The sequence below is a fragment of the Pseudophryne corroboree genome, chromosome 4 (genome assembly GCF_028390025.1).
Source record: "Pseudophryne corroboree isolate aPseCor3 chromosome 4, aPseCor3.hap2, whole genome shotgun sequence".
NCBI lineage: Eukaryota > Metazoa > Chordata > Amphibia > Anura > Myobatrachidae > Pseudophryne > Pseudophryne corroboree.
Window position 1 is genome coordinate 56,389,722 of NC_086447.1, and position 25,732 is coordinate 56,415,453.

Sequence of the window (25,732 nt, forward strand, 5' to 3'; positions counted from 1 at the left end):
TTTTTTCCAGTAGTACTACAGGTACCAGCGGGCCCGTTTTTCTCCCGCATGCTGGTACTTGTGGTTCTCCAAGTACCAGCTTGCGGGGGAGGCTTGCTGGGACTTGTAGTACTAATGGAAAAAACAATATCTTTTTATTATCACAAAAGGCTATCAGCCCCCCCATCCGCAGCCCATTGGATGGGGGGGGACAGCCTCGGGCTTCACCCCTGGCCCTTGGGTGGCTGGGGGGGGGACCCCTTGATTGTAGGGGTCCCCACTCCCCCAGGGTACCCCGGCCAGGGGTGACTAGTTGGGTAGTTAATGCCACGGCCGCAGGGCACGGCATAAAAGTGACCCCCGGCTGTGGCATTATCTGTCCAGCTAGTGGAGCCCGATGCTGGTGTTAAAAATACGGGGGACCCCTACTCTTTTTGTCCCCCGTATTTTTGGCACCAGGCGCAGAGCCCGGTGCTGGTTTTAAAAATACGGGGGATCCCTGCCCAATTTTCCCCCTGCATTTTTAGAACCAGGACCAGCTCGAAGAGCCCGAGGCTGGTTATGCTTTGGAGGGGGGACCCCACGCCATTTTTTTTTCCGGGTTTTTCCCGTTTTTTCCCGTTTTTTAAAATCGCGGCAAAATCCGCCAAATCGGCCGATTTTCGCCCGCGATTCTGGCGAATCCGTTTTTAATTGAATATGGTGAATTCCGGAAGCCACCTTCCGGAATTCACCTGGCGAATTTAGTCGAATTAAAAAACGGCGAAAAATTGCAGCGATTCGCCGTGAATTGCATATACCCCATAATATGAGGGGGACACAGAGCACAGTGATATATGACAGTGTATATATAATATGAGGAGGACACAGAGCACAGTGATATGACAGTGTATATATGAGGGGGACACAGAGCATAGTGATATATGACAGTGTATATATAATATGAGGGGGACACATAGCACAGTGATATATGACAGTGTATATATAATATGAGGGAGACACAGAGGACAGTGATATATGATAGTGTATATATAATATGAGGGGCACACAGAGCACAGTAATATATGACAGTGTATATATAATATGAGGGGGACACAGCACAGTTATATATGACAGTGTATCTATAATATGAGGGGGACACAGAGCACAGTGATATATGACAGTGTATATATAATATGAGGGGGACACAGAGCACAGTGATATATGACAGTGTATATATATAATATGAGGTGGACACAGAGCACAGTGATATACGACAGTGTATAGATAATATGTGGGACACAGAGGACAGTGATACATTATATGACAGTGGATATATAATGAGTAGGACATAGAGTACAGTAATATAGTGATATGTATCAGTATATATACTGTAATTAGAGGGGGTACACAGAGCACATTATTAGGGGGGGTACAAGAAAACACAGTATATATAGGATAAGGAGGGCACAGTGAGATATATGATATGATGAGGGCACAGTGATATATAGGATATAAGGAGGGCACAGTATATATAGGATTAGGAGGGCACGGTGATATATATGAGGGGGCATAGTATATATAGGATGAGGACAGCACAGTGATATATATGATATGAGGAGGGCACAGTGATATATAGGAAATATGGAGGGTATAGTATATATAGGATTAGGAGGGCACAGTGATATATATGATATGAGGGGGGCACAGTATATATAGGATTAGGAGGGCACGGTGATATATACGATATGAGGGGGGCACAGTGTATATATAGGATTAGGAGGGCACTGTGATATAAATGATATGAGGGGGGCACAGTATATATAGGATTAGGAGGGCACGGTGTTATATATGATATGAGGGGGGCACAGTATATATAGGATTAGGAGGGCACGGTGATATATATGATATGAGGGTGCACAGTATATATAGGATGAGGAGGGCACAGTGATATAAATGGGGGGGGCACAGGAATATATAGGATGAGAAGGGCACAGTGATATATACAGGATGAGTAGGGCATGGTGATATGAGGAGGGTACAGTAATATATAGGATGTGAAAGGCACATTGATATATAGGATGAGGAAGGTACAGTAATATATATACTGTAGGAAGAGGAGGGCACATATATATATGACATAAGGGGGCACAGTATATATAGAATGAGAAGGGCACAGTGCTATATATAATATGATATGAGGGGGCACAATATAAATATATATATATATATTTATATAAGAGTGGGCACAGTGATATATAGGATGAGGACACAGTGTGTGTGTGTGTGTGTGTGTATATATATATATATATATATATATAAAATAAGAGCGGGCACAGTGATGTATCAAATGAGGAGGGTAGTGATATATATGATTTGAGGGTGCACAGTGATATATACAAGACAGGGCACAGTGATCTGTGTGACATGAGGGGGCACAGTGATCTATGTGACATGAGGGGGCACAGTGATCTATGTGACATGAGGGGGCACAGTGATCTATGTGACATGAGGGGGCACAGTGATCTATGTGACATGAGGGGGCACAGTGATCTATGTGACATGAGGGGGCACAGTGATCTGTGTGACATGAGGGGGCACAGTGATCTGTGTGACATGAGGGGGCACAGTGATCTGTGTGAAATGGGGGGGCACAGTGATCTGTGTGACATGAGGGGGCACAGTGATCTATGTGACATGAGGGGGCACAGTGATCTATGTGACATGAGGGGGCACAGTGATCTATGTGACATGAGGGGGCACAGTGATCTATGTGACATGAGGGGGCACAGTGATCTATGTGACATGAGGGGGCACTGTGATCTATGTGACATGAGGGGGCACAGTGATCTATGTGACATGAGGGGCCACAGTGATCTATGTGACATGAGGGGCCACAGTGATCTATATATGATATGATGGGGCACAGTGATACATATGAATCAAGGGGGCACAGTGTGTGATATGAGGAGGCACAGTGATCTATATAATGATGAGTAGGGCACAGTATGCTGTATAGAGGAGGAGGACACCGTATTTACATGTTATGAGGGGGCACAGTGATATATACAGTATGATATTTGGATCTATAAATGAGGGGGCACAATATACTGTATATAGGAGGAGGGCACAGTATATATATATATATATATATATATATATATATATAATAAAAATAAGATTTTACTTACCGATAAATCTATTTCTCGGAGTCCGTAGTGGATGCTGGGGTTCCTGAAAGGACCATGGGGAATAGCGGCTCCGCAGGAGACAGGGCACAAAAAGTAAAGCTTTTCCAGATCAGGTGGTGTGCACTGGCTCCTCCCCCTATGACCCTCCTCCAGACTCCAGTTAGGTACTGTGCCCGGACGAGCGTACACAATAAGGGAGGATTTTGAATCCCGGGTAAGACTCATACCAGCCACACCAATCACACCGTACAACCTGTGATCTAAACCCAGTTAACAGTATGATAACAGCGGAGCCTCTGAAAGATGGCTTCCTTCAACAATAACCCGAATTAGTTAACAATAACTATGTACAATTTATGCAGATAATCCGCACTTGGGATGGGCGCCCAGCATCCACTACGGACTCCGAGAAATAGATTTATCGGTAAGTAAAATCTTATTTTCTCTATCGTCCTAGTGGATGCTGGGGTTCCTGAAAGGACCATGGGGATTATACCAAAGCTCCCAAACGGGCGGGAGAGTGCGGATGACTCTGCAGCACCGAATGAGAGAACTCCAGGTCCTCCTTAGCCAGAGTATCAAATTTGTAAAATTTTACAAACGTGTTCTCCCCCGACCACGTAGCTGCTCGGCAAAGTTGTAATGCCGAGACCCCTCGGGCAGCCGCCCAAGATGAGCCCACCTTCCTTGTGGAGTGGGCCTTTACAGATTTAGGCTGTGGCAGGCCTGCCACAGAATGTGCAAGTTGGATTGTGCTACAGATCCAACGAGCAATCGTCTGCTTAGACGCAGGAGCACCCATCTTGTTGGGTGCATACAATATAAACAACGAGTCAGATTTTCTGACTCCAGCTGTCCTTGCAATATATATTTTTAATGCTCTGACAACGTCCAGTAACTTGGAGTCCTCCAAGTCACTTGTAGCCGCAGGCACTACAATAGGCTGGTTCAGATGAAATGCTGACACCACCTTAGGGAGAAAATGCGGACGAGTCCGCAGTTCTGCCCTGTCCGAATGGAAAATCAGATATGGGCTTTTGTAAGATAAAGCTGCCAATTCTGATACTCTCCTGGCAGAAGCCAGGGCTAGAAGCATGGTCACTTTCCAAGTGAGATATTTCAAATCCACCTTTTTTAGTGGTTCAAACCAATGAGATTTTAGAAAGTCCAAAACCACATTGAGATCCCACGGTGCCACTGGAGGCACCACAGGAGGCTGTATATGCAGCACTCCCTTAACAAAGGTCTGGACTTCAGGGACTGAAGCCAATTCTTTTTGAAAGAAAATCGACAGGGCCGAAATTTGAACCTTAATAGATCCCAATTTGAGACCCATAGACAATCCTGATTGCAGGAAATGTAGGAATCGACCCAGTTGAAATTCCTCCGTCGGAGCACTCCGATCTTCGCACCACGCAACATATTTTCGCCAAATTCGGTGATAATGTTGCACGGTTACTTCCTTCCTTGCTTTAATCAAAGTAGGAATGACTTCTTCCGGCATGCCTTTTTCCTTTAGGATCCGGCGTTCAACCGCCATGCCGTCAAACGCAGCCGCGGTAAGTCTTGAAACAGACAGGGACCCTGCTGAAGCAAGTCCCTCCTTAGAGGTAGAGGCCACGGATCCTCCGTGATCATCTCTTGAAGTTCCGGGTACCAAGTCCTTCTTGGCCAATCCGGAACCACTAGTATCGTTCTTACGCCTCTTTGCCGTATAATTCTCAATACTTTTGGTATGAGAGGCAGAGGAGGAAACACATACACCGACTGGTACACCCAAGGCGTTACCAGCGCGTCCACAGCTATTGCCTGCGGATCTCTTGACCTGGCGCAATACCTGTCCAGTTTTTTGTTGAGCCGAGACGCCATCATGTCCACCATTGGTCTTTCCCAACGGGTTACCAGCATGTGGAAGACTTCTGGATGAAGTCCCCACTCTCCCGGGTGAAGATCGTGTCTGCTGAGGAAGTCTGCTTCCCAGTTGTCCACTCCCGGGATGAACACTGCTGACAGTGCTATCACATGATTCTCTGCCCAGCGAAGAATCCTTGCAGCTTCTGCCATTGCACTCCTGCTTCTTGTGCCGCCCTGTCTGTTCACATGGGCGACTGCCGTGATGTTGTCCGACTGGATCAACACCGGTTTTCCCTGAAGCAGAGGTTCTGCCTGGCTTAGAGCATTGTATATTGCTCTTAGTTCCAGAATGTTTATGTGAAGAGACGTTTCCAGACTCGTCCATACTCCCTGGAAGTTTCTTCCTTGTGTGACTGCTCCCCAGCCTCTCAGGCTGGCGTCCGTGGTCACCAGGATCCAATCCTGTATGCCGAATCTGCGGCCCTCCAATAGATGAGGACTCTGCAACCACCACAGAAGAGACACCCTTGTCTTTGGAGACAGGGTTATCCGTAGGTGCATCTGAAGATGCGACCCTGACCATTTGTCCAACAGATCCCTTTGGAAAATTCTTGCGTGGAATCTGCCGAATGGAATTGCTTCGTAAGAAGCCACCATTTTTCCCAGGACTCTTGTGCATTGATGTACAGACACCTTTCCTGGTTTTAGGAGGTTCCTGACAAGCTCGGATAACTCCTTGGCTTTTTCCTCCGGGAGAAAAACCTTTTTCTGAACCGTGTCCAGAATCATCCCTAGGAACAGCAGCCGAGTTGTCGGCATTAACTGGGATTTTGGAATATTCAGAATCCACCCGTGCTGTTTTAGCACTTCTTGAGACAGTGCTAATCCCATCTCTAGCTGTTCTCTGGACCTTGCCCTTATTAGGAGATCGTCCAAGTATGGGATAATTAATATGCCTTTTCTTCGAAGAAGAATCATCATCTCGGCCATTACCTTTGTAAAGATCCGAGGTGCCGTGGACAATCCGAACGGCAGCGTCTGAAACTGATAGTGACAGTTTTGTACAACGAACCTGAGGTACCCCTGGTGTGAGGGGTAAATTGGAACGTGGAGATACGCATCCTTGATGTCCAAGGATACCATAAAGTCCCCCTCTTCCAGGTTCGCTATCACTGCTCTGAGTGACTCCATCTTGAACTTGAACTTCTTTATGTACAGGTTCAAGGACTTCAGATTTAGAATAGGCCTTACCGAGCCATCCGGCTTCGGTACCACAAAAAGAGTGGAATAATACCCCTTCCCTTGTTGTAGAAGAGGTACCTTGACTATCACCTGCTGAGAGTACAGCTTGTGAATGGCTTCCAAAACCGTCTCCCTTTCGGAGGGGGACGTTGGTAAAGCAGACTTCAGGAAACGGCGAGGTGGATCTGTCTCTAATTCCAACCTGTACCCTTGAGATATTATCTGCAGGATCCAGGGATCTACCTGCGAGTGAGCCCACTGCGCGCTGTAATTTTTGAGACGACCGCCCACCGTCCCCGAGTCCGCTTGAGAAGCCCCAGCGTCATGCTGAGGCTTTTGTAGAAGCCGGGGAGGGCTTCTGTTCCTGGGAAGGAGCTGCCTGTTGCTGTTTCTTCCCTCGACCTCTGCCTCGTGGCAGATATGAATATCCCTTTGCTCTCTTATTTTTAAAGGAACGAAAGGGCTGCGGTTGAAAAGTCGGTGCCTTTTTATGTTGGGGAGTGACTTGAGGTAGAAAGGTGGATTTCCCGGCTGTAGCCGTGGCCACCAAATCTGATAGACCGACTCCAAATAACTCCTCCCCTTTATACGGCAAAACTTCCATATGCCGTTTTGAATCCGCATCGCCTGTCCACTGTCGCGTCCATAAAGCTCTTCTGGCCGAAATGGACATAGCACTTACCCGTGATGCCAGTGTGCAGATATCCCTCTGTGCATCACGCATATAAAGAAATGCATCCTTTATTTGTTCTAACGACAGTAAAATATTGTCCCTGTCCAGGGTATCAATATTTTCAATCAGGGACTCTGACCAAACTACCCCAGCACTGCACATCCAGGCTGACGCTATAGCTGGTCGTAGTATAACACCTGTATGTGTGTATATACTTTTTTGGATATTTTCCATCCTCCTATCTGATGGATCTTTAAGTGCGGCCGTCTCAGGAGAGGGTAACGCCACTTGTTTAGATAAGCGTGTTAGCGCCTTGTCCACCCTAGGAGGTGTTTCCCAGCGCTCCCTAACCTCTGGCGGGAAAGGGTATAATGCCAATAATTTCTTTGAAATTATCAGCTTTTTATCAGGGGCAACCCACGCTTCATTACACACGTCATTTAATTCTTCTGATTCAGGAAAAACTATAGGTAGTTTTTTCACACCCCACATAATACCCTGTTTAGTGGTACCTGTAGTATCAGCTAAATGTAACGCCTCCTTCATTGCCAAAATCATATAACGTGTGGCCCTACTGGAAAATACGGTTGATTCGTCACCGTCACCACTGGAGTCAGTGCCTGTGTCTGGGTCTGTGTCGACCGACTGAGGCAAAGGGCGTTTCACAGCCCCTGACGGTGTTTGAGTCGCCTGGACAGGCACTAATTGATTGTCCGGCCGCCTCATGTCGTCAAACGACTGCTTTAGCGTGTTGACACTATCCCGTAGTTCCATAAATAAAGGCATCCATTCTGGTGTCGACTCCCTAGGGGGTGACATCCTCATATTTGGCAATTGCTCCGCCTCCACACCAATATCGTCCTCATACATGTCGACACACACGTACCGACACACAGCAGACACTCAGGGAATGCTCCTAACGAAGACAGGACCCACTAGCCCTTTGGGGAGACAGAGGGAGAGTTTGCCAGCACACACCAAAAGCGCTATATATATATCAGGGATAGCCTTATAATAAGTGCTCCCTTATAGCTGCTTTGTTATATCAAAATATCGCCATAAATTTGCCCCCCCCTCTCTGTTTTACCCTGTTTCTGTAGTGCAGTGCAGGGGAGAGACTTGGGAGCCGTCCTGACCAGCGGAGCTGTGAGAGGAAATGGCGCCGTGTGCTGAGGAGATAGGCCCCGCCCCTTTTCTGGCGGGCTCGTCTCCCGCTATTTAGAGAAATCAGGCAGGGGTTAAATATCTCCATATAGCCTCTAGGGGCTATATGTGAGGTATTTTTAGCCTTTATATAGGTTACATTTGCCTCCCAGGGCGCCCCCCCCCAGCGCCCTGCACCCTCAGTGACCGCGTGTGAAGTGTGCTGAGAGGAAAATGGCGCACAGCTGCAGTGCTGTGCGCTACCTTTAGAAGACTGCAGGAGTCTTCAGCCGCCGATTCTGGACCTCTTCTGACTTCAGCATCTGCAAGGGGGCCGGCGGCGCGGCTCCGGTGACCATCCAGGCTGTACCTGTGATCGTCCCTCTGGAGCTTGATGTCCAGTGGCCAAGAAGCCAATCCATCCTGCACGCAGGTGAGTTGACTCCTTCTCCCCTCAGTCCCTCGCTGCAGTGATCCTGTTGCCAGCAGGAATCACTGTAAAATAAAAAACCTAGCTAAACTTTTTCTAAGCAGCTCTTTAGGAGAGCCACCTAGATTGCACCCTTCTCGGCCGGGCACAAAAATCTAACTGGAGTCTGGAGGAGGGTCATAGGGGGAGGAGCCAGTGCACACCACCTGATCTGGAAAAGCTTTACTTTTTGTGCCCTGTCTCCTGCGGAGCCGCTATTCCCCATGGTCCTTTCAGGAACCCCAGCATCCACTAGGACGATAGAGAAATATGAGGGAGCAGTACAATATGTAATATTAGAGGGCACAGTGATCTATATAATGATGATGAGGGCACAGTATACTGTATATAAGAGTAGGAGGGGGGCGCAGTATTTACATGATGAGGGGGCACAGTGATACATACAGTGTGATATGAGGAGGCACAGTGATATATACAGTATATTTGGATCTATATGATATAAGGGGGCACAGTATACTGTATAAAGGAGCAGGGCAGAGTATATATATATATATATGATGAGGGGGCACAGTATACTGTATATAGGAGGAGGGCAGAGTATATATATGATATGAGGGGGCAGAGTATCTGTATATAGGAGGAGGAGGGCACAGTGATGTATATGATATGAGGGGGCACAGTATACTGTATATAGGAGGGCACAGTGATATATATATATGAGGGGGCACAGTATACTGTATATAGGAGGAGGAGGGCACAGTGATATATATGATATGAGGGGCACAGTATACTGTATATAAGAGGAGGGCAAAATATATATGATATGAGGGGGCACAGTATACTGTACATAGGAGGAGGAGGGCACAGTGATATGATATGAGGGGGCACAGTGATATGATATGATATGAGGGGGCACAGTATACTGTATATAGGAGGAGGGCACAGTGATATATATGATATGAGGGGGCACAGTATGTATGCACAGTGATATACATGATATGAGGGGGCACAGTATGTATGCACAGTGATATAATAAGATTTTACTCACCGGTAAATCTATTTCTCGTAGTCAGTAGTGGATGCTGGGAACTCCGTAAGGACCATGGGGAATAGCGGCTCCGCAGGAGACTGGGCACAACTAAAGAAAGCTTTAGGACTACCTGGTGTGCACTGGCTCCTCCCACTATGACCCTCCTCCAGACATCAGTTAGGATACTGTGCCCGGAAGAGCTGACACAATAAGGAAGGATTTTGAATCCCGGGTAAGACTCATACCAGCCACACAATCACACCGTATAACTCGTGATATTATACCCAGTTAACAGTATGAAATATAACTGAGCCTCACTAACAGATGGCTCATAACAATAACCCTTTAGTTAGGCAATAACTATATACAAGTATTGCAGACAATCCGCACTTGGGATGGGCGCCCAGCATCCACTACGGACTACGAGAAATAGATTTACCGGTGAGTAAAATCTTATTTTCTCTGACGTCATAGTGGATGCTGGGAACTCAGTAAGGACCATGGGGATTATACCAAAGCTCCCAAACGGGCGGGAGAGTGCGGATGACTCTGCAGCACCGAATGAGCAAACTCAAGGTCCTCCTCAGCCAGGGTATCAAACTTGCAGACTTTTTCAAAATTGTTTGAACCCGACCAAGTAACAGCTCGGCAAAGTTGTAAAGCCGAGACCCCTCGGGCAGCCGCCCAAGAAGAGCCCACTTTCCTCGTGGAATGGGCTTTTACAGATTTAGGGTGCGGCAGTCCAGCCGCAGAATGTGCAAGTTGAATCGTGCTACAGATCCAGCGAGCAATAGTCTGCTTAGAAGCAGGAGCACCCAGCTTGTTGGGTGCATACAGGATAAACAGCGAGTCAGTTTTCCTGACTCCAGCCGTCCTGGAAACATCTATTTTCAGGGCCCTGACTACGTCCAGTAACTTGGAGTCCTCCAAGTCCCACGTAGCCGCAGGCACCACAATAGGTTGGTTCACATGAAAAGCTGATACCACCTTAGGAAGGAATTGGGAACGAGTCCTCAATTCCGCCCTATCCATATGAAACTCAGATAAGGGCTTTTGCATGACAAAACCGCCAATTCTGATACACGCCTGGCCAAGGCCAACCGCATGACCACTTTCCACGTGAGGTATTTTAGCTCTACGGATTTAAGTGGCTCAACCCAATGCGACTTCAGGAAATCCAACACCACGTTGAGATCCCACGGTGCCACTAGAGGCACAAACGGGGGCTGAATATGCAGCACTCCCTTAACAAAAGTCTGAACTTCAGGCAGTGAAGCCAGTTCTTTTTGGAAGAAAATGTACAGAGCCGAAATCTGGACCTTAACGTAACCAAATTTTAGGCCCGTAGTCACTCCTGACTGTAGGAAGTGCAGAAATCGACCCAGTTGAAATTCCTCCGTTGGGGCCTTTCTGGCCTCACACCAAGCAACATATTTTTGCCACATGCGGTGATAATATTTTGCGATCACATCTTTCCTAGCCTTAATCAGCGTAGGAATGACTTCCTCCGGAATGCCTTTTTCCTTTAGGATCCGGTGTTCAACCGCCATGCCGTCAAACACAGCCGCGGCAAGTCTTGGAACAGGCAGGGCCCCTGCTGCAGCAGGTCCTGTCTGAGCGGCAGAGGCCATGGGTCCTCTGAGATCATTTCTTGAAGTTCTGAGTACCAGGCTCTTCTTGGCCAATCCGGAACCACGAGTATAGTTCTTACTCTTCTCCTTCTTAGTATTCTCAATACCTTGGGTATGAGAGGCAAAGGAAGGAACACATACACCGACTGGTACACCCACGGTGTTACCAGAGTGTCCACAGCTATCGCCTGAGGGTCCCTTGACCTGGCGCAATATCTTTTTAGCTTTTTGTTGAGGCGTGACGCCATCACGTCACCTGTGGCCTTTCTCAACGGTGTACAATCATTTTAAAGACTTCTGGATGAAGTCCCCACTCTCCCGGGTGGAGGTCGTGCCTGCTGAGAAAATAAGAATTTACTTACCGATAATTCTATTTCTCGGAGTCCGTAGTGGATGCTGGGGTTCCTGAAAGGACCATGGGGAATAGCGGCTCCGCAGGAGACAGGGCACAAAAGTAAAGCTTTCCGATCAGGTGGTGTGCACTGGCTCCTCCCCCTATGACCCTCCTCCAAGCCAGTTAGGTACTGTGCCCGGACGAGCGTACACAATAAGGGAGGAATTTTGAATCCCGGGTAAGACTCATACCAGCCACACCAATCACACCGTACAACTTGTGATCTAAACCCAGTTAACAGTATGATAACAGCGGAGCCTCTGAAAAGATGGCTCACAACAATAATAACCCCATTTTTGTAACTATGTACAAGTATTGCAGATAATCCGCACTTGGGATGGGCGCCCAGCATCCACTACGGACTCCGAGAAATAGAATTATCGGTAAGTAAATTCTTATTTTCTCTATCGTCCTAGTGGATGCTGGGGTTCCTGAAAGGACCATGGGGATTATACCAAAGCTCCCAAACGGGCGGGAGAGTGCGGATGACTCTGCAGCACCGAATGAGAGAACTCCAGGTCCTCCTTAGCCAGGGTATCAAATTTGTAGAATTTAGCAAACGTGTTTGCCCCTGACCAAGTAGCTGCTCGGCAAAGTTGTAAAGCCGAGACCCCTCGGGCAGCCGCCCAAGATGAGCCCACCTTCCTTGTGGAATGGGCATTTACATATTTTGGCTGTGGCAGGCCTGCCACAGAATGTGCAAGCTGAATTGTATTACACATCCAACTAGCAATAGTCTGCTTAGAAGCAAGAGCACCCAGTTTGTTGGGTGCATACAGGATAACAGCAAGTCAGTTTTCCAGACTCCAGCCGTCCTGGAACATATTTTCAGGGCCCTGACAACATCTAGCAACTTGGAGTCCTCCAAGTCCCTAGTAGGTGCAAGGCACCACAATAAGCTGGTTCAGGTGAAACACTGACACCACCTTAGGGAGAGAACTGGGGACGAGTCCGCAGCTCTGCCCTGTCCGAATGGACAAACAGATATGGGCTTTTTTGAGAAAAAACAACCAATTTGACACTCGCCTGGTCCAGGCCAGGGCCAAGAGCATGGTCACTTTTCATGTGAGATGCTTCAAATCCACAGATTTGACTGGTTTTAAACCAATGTGATTTGAGGAATCCCAGAACTACGTTGAGATCCCACAGTGCCACTGGAGGCACAAAAGGGGGTTGTATATGCAATACTCCCTTGACAAACTTCTGGACTTCAGGAACTGAAGCCAATTCTTTCTGGAAGAAAATCGACAGGGCCGAAATTTGAACCTTAATGGACCCCAAATTTGAGGCCCATAGACACTCCTGTTTGCAGGAAATGCAGGAAACGACCGAGTTGAAATTTCTTTGTGGGGCCTTCCTGGCCTCACACCACGCAACATATTTTCGCCACATGTGGTGATAATGTTGTGCGGTCACCTCCTTTCTGGCTTTGACCAGGGTAGGAATGACCTCTTCCGGAATGCCTTTTTCCCTTAGGATCCGGCTTTCCACCGCCATGCCGACAAACGCAGTTGCGGTAAGTCTTGGAACAGACATGGTACTTGCTGAAGCAAGTCCCTTCTTAGCGGCAGAGGCCATAAGACCTCTGTAAGCATCTCTTGAAGTTCCGGGTACCAAGTCCTTCTTGGCCAATCCGGAGCCATGAGTATAGTTCTTACTCCTCTACGTCTTATAATTCTCAGCACCTTAGGTATGAGAAGCAGAGGAGGGAACACATACACCGACTGGTACATCCACAGCTATTGCCTGAGGGTCTCTTGACCTGGCGCAATACCTGTCCCGTTTTTTGTTCAGACGGGACGCCATCATGTCCACCTTTGGTATTTCCCAACGGTTTACAATCATGTGGAAAAAACTTCCCGATGAAGTTTCCACTCTCCCGGGTGGAGGTCGTGCCTGCTGAGGAAGTCTGCTTCCCAGTTTCCATTCCCGGGATGAAACACTGCTGACAGTGCTATCACATGATTTTCCGCCCAGCGAAAAGTCCTTGCAGTTTTTGCCATTGCCCTCCTGCTTCTTGTGTCGCCCTGTCTGTTTACGTGGGCGACTGCCGTGATGTTTTTCCCACTGGATCAATACCGGCTGACCTTGAAGCAGAGGTCTTGCTAAGCTTAGAGCATTATAAATTTACCCTTAGCTCCAGTATATTTATGTGGAGAAAAGTCTCCAGACTTGATCACACTCCCTGGAAATTTTTTCCTTGTGTGACTGCTCCCCAGCCTCTCGGGCTGGGCTCCGTGGTCACCAGCATCCAATCCTGAATGCCGAATCTGCGGCCCTCTAGAAGATGAGCACTCTATAACCACCACAGGAGAGACACCCTTGTCCTTGGATATAGGGTTATCCGCTGATGCATCTGAAGATGCGATCCGGACCATTTGTCCAGCAGATCCCACTGAAAAGTTCTTGCGTGAAATCTGCCGAATGGAATTGCTTCGTAGGAAGCCACCATTTTTACCAGGACCCTTGTGCAATGATGCACTGTTTTTAGGAGGTTCCTGACTAGCTCGGATAACTCCCTGGCTTTCTCTTCCGGGAGAAACACCTTTTTCTGGACTGTGTCCAGAATCATCCCTAGGCACAGCAGACGTGTCGTCGGGATCAGCTGCGATTTTGGAATATTTAGAATCCACCCGTGCTGTTGTAGCAGTATCCGAGATAGTGCTACTCCGACCTCCAACTGTTCCCTGGACTATGCCCTTATCAGGAGATCGTCCAAGTAAGGGATAATTAAGACGCCTTTTCTTCGAAGAAGAATCATCATTTCGGCCATTACCTTGGTAAAGACCCGGGGTGCCGTGGACAATCCAAACGGCAGCGTCTGAAACTGATAGTGACAGTTCTGCACCACGAACCTGAGGTACCCTTAGTGAGAAGGGCAAATTTGGGACATAGAGGTAAGCATCCCTGATGTCCCGGGACACTATATAGTCCCCTTCTTCCTGGTTCGTTATCACTGCTCTGAGTGACTCCATCTTGATTTGAACCTTTGTGGGTGTTCAAAAAAAATTTTTTAGAATAAGTCTCACCTAGCCTTCTGGCTTCAGTACCACAATATAGTGTGGAATAATACCCCTTTTCTTGTAGTAGGAGGGGTAATTTAATTATCACCTGCTGGGAATACAGTTTGTGAATTTTTTCCCATACTGCCTCCTTGTCGGAGGGAGACCTTGGTAAAGCAGACTTCAGGAGCCTGCGAAGGGGAAACGTCTCGACATTCCAATCTGTACCCCTGGGATACTACTTGTAGGATCCAGGGGTCCTGTACGGTCTCAGCGCCATGCTGAGAACTTGTCAGAAGCGGTGGAACGCTTCTGTTCCTGGGAATGGGCTGCCTGCTGCAGTCTTCTTCCCTTTCCTCTATCCCTGGGCAGATATGATCTTATAGGGACGAAAGGACTGAGGCTGAAAAGACGGTGTCTTTTTCTGCAGAGATGTGACTTAGGGTAAAAACGGCGGATTTTCCAGCAGTTGCCGTGGCCACCAGGTCCGATGGACCGACCCCAAATAACTCCTCTTCCTTTATACGGCAATACACCTTTGTGCCGTTTGGAATCTGCATCACCTGACCACTGTCGTGTCCATAACATCTTCTTGCAGATATGGACATCGCATTTACTCTTGATGCCAGAGTGCAAATATCCCTCTGTGCATCTCGCATATATAGAAATGCATCCTTTAAATGCTCTATAGTCAATAAAATACTGTCCCTGTCAAGGGTATCAATATTTTTAGTCAGGGAATCCGACCAAGCCACCCCAGCTCTGCACATCCAGGCTGAGGCGATCGCTGGTCGCAGTATAACACCAGTATGTGTGTATATACTTTTTATGATATTTTCCAGCCTCCTGTCAGCTGGTCCTTGAGGACGGCCCTATCTATAGACGGTACCGCCACTTGTTTTGATAAGCGTGTGAGCGCCTTATCCACCCTAAGGGATGTTTCCCAACGCGCCCTAACTTCTGGCGGGAAAGGGTATACCGCCCATAATTTTCTATCGGGGGGAACCCACGCATCATCACACACTTTATTTAATTTATCTGATTCAGGAAAAACTACGGTAGTTTTTTCACATCCCACATAATACCCTCTTTTGTGGTACTTGTAGTATCAGAAATATGTAACACCTCCTTCATTGCCTTTAACGTGTGGCCCTAATAAGGAATACGTTTGTTTATTCACCGTCGACACTGGATTCAGTGTCCCTGTCTGTGTCTGTGTCGACCGACTAAAGTAAACGGGCGTTTTAAAACCCCTGACGGTGTTTTTGAGACGTCTGGACCGGTACTAATTGTTTGTCGGCCGTCTCATGTCGTCAACCGACCTTGCAGCGTGTTGACATTATCACGTAATTTCCTAAATAAGCCATCCATTCCGGTGTCGACTCCCTAGAGAGTGACATCACCATTACAGGCAATTGCTCCGCCTCCTCACCAACATCGTCCTCATACATGTCGACACACACGTACCGACACACAGCACACACACAGGGAATGCTCTGATAGAGGACAGGACCCACTAGCCCTTTGGAGAGACAGAGGGAGAGTTTACCAGCACACACCAAAAACGCTATAATTATATAGGGACAACCTTATATAAGTGTTTTCCCTTATAGCATCTTTTTTATATATTTCTAACGCCAATTTAGTGCCCCCCCTCTCTGTTTTAACCCTGTTTCTGTAGTGCAGTGCAGGGGAGAGCCTGGGAGCCTTCCCTCCAGCCTTTCTGTGAGGGAAAATGGCGCTGTGTGCTGAGGAGATAGGCCCCGCCCCTTTTTCGGCGGCCTCGTCTCCCGCTCTTAACGGATTCTGGCAGGGGTTAAATATCTCCATATAGCCTCCGGAGGCTATATGTGAGGTATTTTTAGCCAAAATAGGTATTCATTTGCCTCCCAGGGCGCCCCCCTCCCAGCGCCCTGCACCCTCAGTGACTGCCGTGTGAAGTGTGCTGAGAGGAAAATGGCGCACAGCTGCAGTGCTGTGCGCTACCTTTAGAAGACTGAGGAGTCTTCTGCCGCCGATTCTGGACCTCTTCTTACTTCAGCATCTGCAAGGGGGCCGGCGGCAAGGCTCCGGTGACCATCCAGGCTGTACCTGTGATCGTCCCTCTGGAGCTGATGTCCAGTAGCCAAGAAGCCAATCCATCCTGCACGCAGGTGAGTTCACTTCTTCTCCCCTAAGTCCCTCGTTGCAGTGATCCTGTTGCCAGCAGGACTCACTGTAAAATAAAAAACCTAAGCTAAACTTTTCTAAGCAGCTCTTTAGGAGAGCCACCTAGATTGCACCCTTCTCGGCCGGGCACAAAAATCTAACTGGCTTGGAGGAGGGTCATAGGGGGAGGAGCCAGTGCACACCACCTGATCGGAAAGCTTTACTTTTGTGCCCTGTCTCCTGCGGAGCCGCTATTCCCCATGGTCCTTTCAGGAACCCCAGCATCCACTAGGACGATAGAGAAAGTCTGCTTCCCAGTTGTCCACTCCGGGAATGAACACTGCTAACAGTGCTAACACATGATTTTCCGCCCATCGAAAAATCCTTGTGGCTTCTGCCATCACCATCCTGCTTCTTGTGCCGCCCTGCTGGTTTACATGGGCGACCGCCGTGATGTTGTCTGACTGGATTAGCACCGGCTGGTGTTGAAGCAGGGGTCTAGCCTGACTTAGGGCATTGTGAATGGCCCTTAGTCCCAGAATATTTATGTGTAGGGAAGTCTCCTGACTTGACCATAGTCCTTGGAAGTTTCTTCCCTGTGTGACTGTCCCCCAGCCTCGAAGGCTGGCATCCGTGGTCACCAGGACCCAGTCCTGTATGCCGAATCTGCGGCCCTCTAGAAGATGAGCACTCTGCAGCCACCACAACAGCGACACCCAGGCCCTTGGAGACAGGGTTATCAGCCGATGCATCTGAAGATGCGACCCGGACCTCTTGTCCAACAGATCCCACTGGAAGATCCTTGCCTGGAACCTGCCGAATGGAATTTCTTCGTAAGAAGCTACCATCTTTCCCAGGACACGCGTGCATTGATGCACCGACACCTGTATTTGTATTAGGAGGTCTCTGACTAGAGATGACAACTCCTTGGCCTTCTCCTCCGGGAGAGACCCTTTTTTCTTGTTCTGTGTCCAGAACCATACCCAGGAACAGTAGACGCGTCGTAGGAACCAGCTGCGACTTTGGACTATTCAGAATCCAGCCGCGCTGTTGTAGCACTTCCCGAGATAGTGCTACTCCGACGAACAACTGCTCCCTGGACCTCGTCTTTATAAGGAGATCGTCCAAGTACGGGATAATTAAAACTCCCTTTTTTTGAAGGAGTATCATCATTTCGGCCATTACCTTGGTAAATACCCTCGGTGCCGTGGACAGACCAACGGCAACGTCTGGAATTGGTAATGACAGTCCTGTACCACAATTTTGAGGTACTCCTGGTGAGGAGGGTAAATGGGGACATGCAGGTAAGCATCCTTGATGTCCAGTGATACCATGTAATCCCCTTCGTCCAGGCTTGTAATAACCGCCCTGAGCGATTCCATTTTGAACTTGAACCTTCGTATATAAGTGTTCAAGGATTTCAATTTTAGAATGGGTCTCACCGAACCGCCTGGTTTCGGTACCACAAACATTGTGGAATAGTAACCCCGGCCTTGTTGAAGGAGGGGTACCTTGATTATCACCTGCTGGAAGTACAGCTTGTGAATTGCCGCCAGTACTACATCTCCTCGAGGGCAGCAGGCAAGGCTGATTTGAGGTAACGGCGAGGGGGAGTCGCCTCTAACTCCAGCTTGTATCCCTGTGATACTACTTGCAGAACCCAGGGATCCACTTGTGAGCGAGCCCACTGGTCGCTGAAGTTCCCGAGACGCGCCCCCACCGCACCTGGCTCCACCTGTGGAGCCCCAGCGTCATGCGGTGGACTCAGATGAAGCGGGGGAAGATTTTTGATCCTGGGAACTGGCTGTCTGGTGCAGCTTTTTCCCTCTCCCCTTGTCTCTGTGCAGAAAGGAAGCGCCTTTGACCCGCTCGCTTTTCTGAAGTCGAAAGGACTGTATCTGATAATACGGTGCTTTCTTAGGCTGTGAGGAACCTGAGGTAAAAAAAATTCTTCCCAGCTGTTGCTGTGGATACGAGGTCCCAGAGACCATCCCCAAACAATTCCTCACCCTCATAAGGCAGAATCTCCATGTGCCTTTTAAAGTCAGCATCACCTGTCCACTGCCGGGTCCCTAATACCCTCCTGGCAGAATGGACATTGCATTAACTTTTGGATGCCAGCCGGCAAATATCCCTCTGTGCATCCCTCATATATAAGACGACATCTTTAATATGCTCTATGGTTAGCAAAATAGTATCCCTGTATAGGGTATCAATATTATCTGACAGGGTATCAGACCACGCTGCAGCAGCACTATCCATGCTGAGGCAATTGCAGGTCTCAGTATAGTACCTGAGTGTGTATATACAGACTTCAGGATAGCCTTCTGCTTTTTAACAGCAGGCTCCTTTAAAGTGGCCATATCCTAAGACGGCAGTGCCATCTTTTTTGACAAACGTGTGAGCGCCTTATCCACCCTAGGGGATATCTCCCAACGTGACCTATCCTCTGGCGGGAAAGGGTACGCCATCAGTAACTTTTTAGAAATTACCAGTTTCTTATCGGGGGAACCCGCGCTTCATTCACTCATCTGATGGGGGAACAAAACACTGGCTGCTTTTTCTCCCCAAACATAAAACCCCTTTTTTGTGGTATTTGGGTTAATGTCAGAAATGTGTAACACATTTTTCATTGCCGAGTGCAACGGATGTTCCTAGTGGATTGTGTATATGTCTCGACCTCGTCGACACTGGAGTCAGACTCCGTGTCGACATCTGTATCCGCCATCTGAGGTAGCGGGCGTTTTTAAGCCCCTGATGGCCTTTGAGACGCCTGGGCAGGCGCGGGCTGAGAAGCCGGCTGTCCCATAGCTGTTACGTCATCCAGCCCTTTACATAAGGAGTAGACACTGACGGTTAATACCTTCCACTTATCCATCCACTCTGGTGTCGGCCCCACAGGGGGCGACATCACATTTATCGGCATCTGCTCCGCCTCCACGTATCCTCAAACACGTCGACACAGCCGTACCGACACACCGCACACACACAGGGAATGCTCTGACTGAGGACAGGATCCCACAAAGTCCTTTGGGGAGACAGAGAGAGAGTATGCCAGCACACACCAGAGCGCTATATAATGCAGGGATTAACACTATAACTGAGTGATTTTTCCCCCAATAGCTGCTTGTATACACAATATTGCGCATAAATTTGGTGCCCCCCCTCTCTTTTTAACCCTTTGAGCCTGAAAACTACAGGGGAGAGCCTGGGGAGCTGTCTTCCAGCTGCACTGTGAAGAGAAAATGGCGCCAGTGTGCTGAGGGAGTTAGCCCCGCCCCTTTTTCGGCTGACTTTTCTCCCGCTTTTTTTAGGAATTCTGGCAGGGGTAATTTATCACATATATAGCCCTGGGACTATATATTGTGATGATTTGCCAGCCACGGTGTTTATATTGCTGCTCAGGGCGCCCCCCCCCAGCGCCCTGCACCCATCAGTGACCGGAGTGTGAGGTGTGCATGAGGAGCAATGGCGCACAGCTGCAGTGCTGTGCGCTACCTTGTTGAAGACCGAGGTCTTCTGCCGCCGATTTTCCGGACCACTTCTTGCTTCTGGCTCTGTAAGGGGGACGGCGGCGCGGCTCCGGGACCGAACGATCGAGGTCGGGTCCTGTGTTCGATCCCTCTGGAGCTAATGGTGTCCAGTAGTCTAAGAAGCCCAAACTATCTCCAGTCAGGTAGGTTCGCTTCTTCTCCCCTTAGTCCCTCGATGCAGTGAGTCTGTTGCCAGCAGATCTCACTGTAAAATAAAAAACCTAAAATATACTTTCTTTCTAGGAGCTCAGGAGAGCCCCTAGTGTGCATCCAGCTCAGCCGGGCACAAGATTCTAACTGAGGTCTGGAGGAGGGTCATAGTGGGAGGAGCCAGTGCACACCAGGTAGTCCTAAAGCTTTCTTTAGTTGTGCCCAGTCTCCTGCGGAGCCGCTATTCCCCATGGTCCTTACGGAGTTCCCAGCATCCACTAGGACGTCAGAGAAATATATGATATGAGGGGGCACAGTATACTGTATATAGGAGGAGGGCACAGTGATATATATGATATGAGGGGGGCACAGTATACTGTATATAGGAGGAGGGCACAGTGATATATATGATATGAGGGGGGCACAGTAAAATGTATATAGGAGGAGGGCACAGCGATATATATGATATGAAGGGGGCACAGTATACTGTATATAGGAGGAGGGCACAGTGATATATATATGATATGAGGGGGCACAGTATACTGTATATAGGAGGAGGAGGGCAGTGATATATATGATATGAGGGGGCACAGTATGTATGCACAGTGATATATATGATATGAGGGGGCACAGTATGTATGCACAGTGATATATATGATATGAGGGGGCACAGTATGTATGCACAGTGATATATATGATATGAGGGGGCACAGTATACTGTATATAGGAGGAGGGCACAGTGATATATATGATATGAGGGGGGCACAGTATACTGTATATAGGAGGAGGGCACAGTGATATATATGATATGAGGGGGGCACAGTATACTGTATATAGGAGGAGGGCACAGTGATATATATGATATGAGGGGGGCACAGTAAACTGTATATAGGAGGAGGGCACAGTGATATATATGATATGAAGGGGGCACAGTATACTGTATATAGGAGGAGGGCACAGTGATATATATGATATGAGGGGGGCACAGTATACTGTATATAGGAGGAGGGCACAGTGATATATATGATATGAGGGGGCACAGTATACTGTATATAGGAGGAGGAGGGCAGTGATATATATGATATGAGGGGGCACAGTATGTATGCACAGTGATATATATGATATGAGGGGGCACAGTATGTATGCACAGTGATATATATGATATGAGGGGGCACAGTATGTATGCACAGTGATATATATGATATGAGGGGGCACAATATACTGTATATAGGAGGAGGGCACAGTGATATATATGATATGAGGGGGGCACAGTATACTGTATATAGGAGGAGGGCACAGTGATATATATGATATGAGGGGGGCACAGTATACTGTATAAAGGAGGAGGGCACAGTGATATATATATGATATGAAGGGGGCACAGTATACTGTATATAGGAGGAGGGCACAGTGATATATATGATATGAGGGGGGCACAGTATACTGTATATAGGAGGAGGGCACAGTGATATATATGATATGAGGGGGGCACAGTATACTGTATATAGGAGGAGGGCACAGTGATATATATGATATGAAGGGGGCACAGTATACTGTATATAGGAGGAGGGCACAGTGATATATATGATATGAGGGGGGCACAGTATACTGTATATAGGAGGAGGGCACAGTGATATATATGATATGAGGGGGGCACAGTAAACTGTATATAGGAGTAGGGCACAGAGATATATATATGATATGAAGGGGGCACAGTATACTGTATATAGGAGGAGGGCACAGTGATATATATGATATGAGGGGGCACAGTATACTGTATATAGGAGGAGGAGGGCACAGTGATATATATGATATGAGGGGGCACAGTATGTATGCACAGTGATATATATGATATGAGGGGGCACAGTGATATATATGATATGAGGGGGCACAGTATGTATGCACAGTGATATATATGATATGAGGGGGCACAGTATACTGTATATAGGAGGAGGGCACAGTGATATATATGATATGAGGGGGGCACAGTATACTGTATATAGGAGGAGGGCACAGTGATATATATGATATGAGGGGGGCACAGTATACTGTATATAGGAGGAGAGCACAGTGATATATATGATATGAAGGGGGCACAGTATACTGTATATAGGAGGAGGGCACAGTGATATGATATGAGGGGGGCACAGTATACTGTATATAGGAGGAGGGCACAGTGATATATATGATATGAGGGGGCACAGTATACTGTATATAGGAGGGGGGCACAGTATATATGCACAGTGATATATATATGATATGAGGGGGGCACAGTATACTGTATATAGGAGGAGGACATAGTGATATATATGATATGAGGGGCACAGTATGCTGTATATAGGAGGGCACAGTAATATATATGAGGGGGGCACAGTATACTGTATAAGGGAGGAGGGCACAGTGATATATATGATATGAGGGGGCACAGTATACTGTATATAGGAGGAGGGCACAGTGATATATATGATATGAGGGGGCACAGTATACTGTATATAGGAGGAGGGCACAGTGATATATATGATATGAGGGGGGCACAGTATACTGTATATAGGAGGGCACAGTGATATATATGATATGAGGGGGCACAGTATACTGTATATAGGAGGAGGGCACAGTGATATATATGATATGAGGGGGCACAGTATACTGTATATAGGAGGAGGGCACAGTAATATATATGAGGGGGGCACAGTATACTGTATATAGGAGGAGGGCACAGTAATATATATGATATGAGGGGGCACAGTATACTGTATATAGGAGGAGGGCACAGTAATATATATGAGGGGGGCACAGTATACTATATATAGGAGGAGGGCACAGTGATATATATGATATGAGGGGGGCACAGTATACTGTATATAGGAGGAGGGCACAGTGATATATATATGAGGGGGGCACAGTATACTGTATATAGGAGCAGGGCACAGTGATATATATATGAGGGGGGCACAGTATACTGTATATAGGAGGAGGGCACAGTGATATATATGATATGAGGGGGGCACAGTATACTGTATATAGGAGGAGGGCACAGTGATATATATGATATGAGGGGGGCACAGTATATATGCACAGTGATATATATATGATATGAGGGGGGCACAGTATACTGTATATAGGAGGGCACAGTGATATATATGATATGAAGGGGGCACAGTATACTGTATATAGGAGGAGGGCACAGTGATATATATATGATATGAAGGGGGCACAGTATACTGTATATAGGAGGAGGGCACAGTGATATATGAGGGGGGCACAGTATACTGTATATAGGAGGAGGGCACAGTGATATATATGATATGAGGGGGGCACAGTATATATGCACAGTGATATATAAATGATATAAGGGGGGCACAGTATACTGTATATAGGAGGAGGGCACAGTGATATATATGATATGAGGGGGCACAGTATACTGTATATAGGAGGAGGGCACAGTGATATATGAGGGGGGCACAGTATACTGTATATAGGAGGAGGGCACAGTGATATATATGATATGAGGGGGGCACAGTATATATGCACAGTGATATATATATGATATAAGGGGGCACAGTATACTGTATATAGGAGGAGGGCACAGTGATATATATGATATGAGGGGGCACAGTATACTGTATACAGGAGGGCACAGTGATATATGATATGAGAGCGCACAGTAATATGTATATAATTATGATGATGAGGGCACAGTATATAAATGACATGAGGGTGGTGATGCCGCACGGTACCTGGCTCCGGTCCCCCCGGTCTCCCAGCACCTCCGCTGCCCGCACAGGATGATGCCGCCGCCGCCACCGCGCTCACATCTCGCGAGATTCCGCCTCATGCTCTGGCCCCGCCCCTGGCAGCTCAGAGGGAGCCGGAGGAGTCACAGCGCCACCTGGCGGCCGCTTCCCGCGTTACTATGGAGACGGCTGTAACTCTGTGTGTGCCAGTCGGAGACTGGCCGGGTCGCTGAGGCTGAGTCCGCCGGTGTCTCTCCTCCAGCTGTGGGGGCATGCTGGCTGTGGTCCTCTGGCTCCCCGGGGGTTATTATAGCAGCTAGCTGGCACAGTGTATACAGTATATATACAGAATAGGGTGAGACCCAGTCTCTGTAGTCAGGGGTGTAGCGAGGGTGGCTCCAGTGGAGCGCGAGCTTCGGGCGCCAAAAAAGTGTGACGCACTTGAGAGAGGTGCGGCTGCGGTGTGGTGGTGCCGGCTGCCGTGCAGGTGTAGACTCGGTACTCCCCAGGCGCCGCTCTCTCTCACCTTCAGGTACCGGAACCTTCAACGGACCTGGAAATCTTCAATCGGATCCGGACACGGCGATTCCCTCTCGGAGCTGACCGACGACCGAGCTGAGGAGAGAATAGTTTACCTTAAATGGGGTATCGACCCTTCTTCCACTGGAACAGGGGATACCCCAGGGGTGACCGCGACCTTCACCGGTTGGGTGAAAGGTCATCACTGGCACAAAGCCTCAGCCACCCAGATTTCACACACGGCCTGCCCACCTAAATACCTCAGGGTGGCCTGGGCCTAGCGCCCAGTGCCACCTGTACTCACCTCGGGGGTCTTATTCACTGGGCCTAGCGCCCCCTAGCTGCACACAGGCCGGAGGCCTGATTTCACCCACGGGCCTAGCGCCCGCCTAACTTGTTGCCCGTTGGGTGACCTGGGCCTAATGCCCAGGGTCACCTTAATCTATTCCTGGCGGCCAAAATACACTAGGGCCTAATGCCCTCTAATGTCCCCACAGGCCTATTTCCTGAACTGCCCCCGGGCCTAGTGCCCGCCTACTGCGCTGCTTTCAGGTGGCTTGGGCCTAATGCCCAAACCCCCTAATCAATGTGGTCGGGTCTGGGTGCTTGGGCCACGGGCCGGGTGGAACCCCGGCTGCACGTGGCCTTGGACCCAGAGAGCCGACCACACTTGTGCCCACGGGCCGGGAGGGCCCGACTGAATGCCCACAGGCCGAGAGGGCCTGACTCTGCCCACGGGCCTAATGCCCGAACACCCGGTGGTCTAGGGAGGAGTGGGTACAGGGGCACCTAAAAAGGGCCTACCTGACCCGCTGGGAGAGGCACCAGGGGGGAGCTTCGCCAGCCCTTGGCTTCCCACCCCTGGTGACCCCTCCGGCGTTCTTCTTTAATCTTCGGCCGCTGGCCCGTCCTGGCCAGCGGCGCCGCCGTCGCCTCGCCGCGTCCAGCCGCCGCTGGACATCTTCCTGCCGCCGGACGTCTTCAGGCCTCTTCCGTGGCCTCCCGAGCTCCCACCGCGACGACTTCTTCCTCGCGCCGCCGGGATCTCTTCTGCTCTTCAGCGCGCTTCTGCGCCTCTTCGGGCGGGGCCTATGACGCGG

General features: G+C 48.7%; 1 protein-coding gene across 2 annotated transcripts in view; it reads right to left on the minus strand.

The window, feature by feature from the left end:
* The window catches only part of EXTL3 (exostosin like glycosyltransferase 3), a 188,266-nt gene extending 164,047 nt beyond the window's left edge, over positions 1–24,219 (minus strand). Inside the window, exon 1 of one of the 2 annotated variants that reach the window (XM_063915067.1) lies at positions 24,117–24,219. The gene's annotated coding sequence lies outside the window, so the exon portion shown is untranslated. The remainder of the gene's footprint in view (positions 1–24,116) is intronic. The other variant, XM_063915068.1, reaches the window with a different exon arrangement.
* Positions 24,220–25,732: the final 1,513 nt, after the last annotated feature.